Source organism: Lacerta agilis, chromosome 3 (genome assembly GCF_009819535.1).
Source record: "Lacerta agilis isolate rLacAgi1 chromosome 3, rLacAgi1.pri, whole genome shotgun sequence".
Taxonomy (NCBI): Eukaryota; Metazoa; Chordata; class Lepidosauria; order Squamata; family Lacertidae; genus Lacerta; species Lacerta agilis.
This window is the reverse complement of record NC_046314.1, coordinates 39,003,059-39,006,313: the sequence shown is the minus strand read 5'-3', so window position 1 is coordinate 39,006,313 and position 3,255 is coordinate 39,003,059.

Here is a 3,255-nt window from a genome sequence, read left to right as displayed (position 1 = left end):
GCTCTCTCAATTATTCAAGAGGGGGGGAAAACAAATATCATCTTGGAAGCTGCTGGCATCTAAAAAATAAATGTTTTAGCATATTGCCTGTTTCTGACACGGCACTGTGAACAAGTCTATTCTGATTCTGTTCTAAGCGATGCTCTCACATGAACATCAACCTGGTGTTGCTTCATTCAGTGCCGTAATCTGCTTTTGCCTGTTCCAGTGAAGAGGAAGTTCTGATCAACCTTGTTTTCCAAGTGCAGAACAAAATAAGAGAACAGAACAGAACACGATTATTTTCCTGCAGTTTGCTTTCCCTAGGTTTAAGTGTGCCCATGTTACTATGGCAACACTCTTAACAGGGGACTACACAGCTAGATGTTTTGCTTGTAGTAATTACACACACACACACACACACACACACACACACACAGAGAGAGAGAGAGAGCATGATTCAGGATTTGGGACTGTCAGACATCGAGGATGGTAAGAAGAGATGTACTGGATAAGACAAAAGACCCATTCAGTGGCCAGGGAGATGCCTTCAGCAATCCCACAAGCAAAGCAAGCAGGCCCTTCTTAATCCTCTGTCTGTTTCTCAGCATTTGCTATTCAATGGTAGACTGCCTCTCACCCTGAAGGTTTCCTTTAGCTGTTCATTGCTGACAGCCCTTGCCAAAAACCTGTTGTTGTCCAGTCGTTCAGTCATGTCCGACTCTTCGTGACCCCATGGACCAGAGCACGCCAGGCACGCCTATCTTTCACTGCCTCCCGCAGTTTGGCCAAACTGCCTCCTATTCCCCATTAATTTACCTACCGGTAATTCCCTGTTAAAGACATTTAAACCAGTGTTCTCCCCCTACTGTATAGGAGCAAACTTCACAGGTTCATTACACAGGCAAAGATAAACCCATCTTAAGCACTGAGCTCAGAAAGGAAAAGTTGAAAGCAGATCACGTACTTTCTACAATTCCTACATTATATACAGAAATTGATATTAGGCATAGTAAGGCTGAGTATCCAAGATTTCACTTTAAAAACAAACAAAACCAAGTTTATTACCTTTATGACAAGATGGAAAGCATGTAGGTAATGCCTGATGAAATGTCACAGATGGGTGGCAAAAGTTTAGCAAGATTTCTAATGCTTAGGAAGCTGGGCTCTAAATAGCTCCTTTTGCCTGCACCTTGATTGTTAGCATAATTAAGCAAAATTCCTGGTGGGGAAAGTAATGGTATGTATTCCTCCTTGGGGCCGATAGGGCTGCCACTTCTGATCATCATACAATCCCAACAAGAGATATTTTTTCCTCTGCATTTACTCCCATCCAGGTATTATTATCAGAATTGAATCAGTATCTGTGATGATCCCTGGACTATCTGCTTTTTGTATCACTACAGCTAATCTGCTTATGTAGTTTACCAAAAGAAAAAGCTGTGATCATTTATTCTCTTTACATAAGCAGAGCTTCGTTCCAAGTGATCCAGGATTATACATGCAGGTTTAATCAAGCAAGTCTCTTATGGGCTAACATACCTTCCACCAGAGGTAAATCATCACTGCACACACACACACACACACACCCCTTTAAAAGACAAAAGTGAGCTAACCTTCCTTTGATTTTCTATTATATGTGGCATGCTGTGACGTGTCTCTATATTTAGGGTACAATTTCTTTAGCTCTAAAGCCAGATGCCATCACTGGAGGCATTTTACCTTGGTGATTTTCAAGGTAGTGTCTTTAAGTGATTGTTGCTTGTCTGAAAAGCAGAAAGAAGTTAATCTTGCAGACCTATGTTGAAAATTGCATATTGTATTAATACAGGTTGAGGCAGCAGTGTGATGTGGCAGCAAAAAAGAGCTAATGCTATTCTGGGCTGCATCAACTGAAGTATAATGTCCAGATCAAGGGAAGTAATAGTACTGCTCAATTCTGCCTTGGTCAAGACCACACATGCAGTACTGTGTCCAGTTGTGGGCACCACAGTTTATGGAGGATATTGACAAGCTGAGATGTGTGCAGAGGGGGGTGACCAAGATGATCAGGGTCGGGAAACCAAGCCTTATGAGGAACAGTTAAGGGAGTTGGATGCTTACCCTGGATAAGAGGGTGTTGCGAGGAGATACAATAGCCATCTTCAAATATCTGAAGAGCTGTCACATGAAAGATGGAGCAAGCTTGGTTTCCCCTGCTCTGCAGGGTAGGATCCAAACCAATGGCTTCAAGTGACAAGAAAGGAGATTCCAACTAAACAGCAGGAAGAACTTTTTGATGCTAAGAGCTCAAAAGTGGAAGGGACTTCTTCAAGAGGTTGTGGACTCTCCTTCATTGGAGGCTTTTAAGCAAAGGCTGGGTGGCAATCTGTCATGGATGCTTTAGTTGAGATTCCTGCATTGCAGGAGGTTGGGACTACAGGGCCCCTTCCAACTCTACAATTCTACGCTTCTAGGTCAGGCATAGGCCAGATGTTTTGGGACTGCAACTCCCATCATCCCTAGCTAACAGGACCAGTGGTCAGGGATGATGGGAGTTGTAGTCCCAAAACATCTGGAGGGCCGAGTTTGACTATGCCTGTTCTAGGTTAATAGTAGATATGAGCATGGATAGCCACTTGAACTATGTGCTAATTACATTAAACTACCTGGGGAATGGGTGGGTCAGTGGATGCTGGTGGGGAGGAGGCTAATGTTTTTGAGTTCTGCCCCTTTTTTTGGTTGTTCTGAAATGCAATAAAATTATATTAAAAATAATAATGAACAAACATGTATTTAAACGCAACCATCTTGTTTTTATTATCCTGATACAAAAAGTGATTTAGTATATAAAACCAATATTTTGCATATAAATTATAAGAACACTGGTTATTTACAATACTACAGCGTTATGACACCTGTAAGATTGTTTTCCTGAGTTAACTGTGTAACATATAACTTCATACTATATTGCTGAGACTTTGGAAAGTGGTGAAGTTATAATTTAAAATAAGGTCTCTAGTGCCTACATAGACATAGTAACCAGTGCAAAGGGATGCTACTAAATTGTACTTGATGGGGGACAAAGTTCTTATCTGTGCAATACATACACATGCTAGTTTACTTACCCCTTAAAATATTCTGGTGAAGTTTGATACAGTAACAAAAATAAATACAATTTCAAAACAGCAGAATATAAAAGAACCCACCCTCACCTAAATATGACAAGAGTTCAAGTAATCACATTAAAAAGAACAAGATATTCATGCATAATACAGTATTTTTTTGGATTTTTTA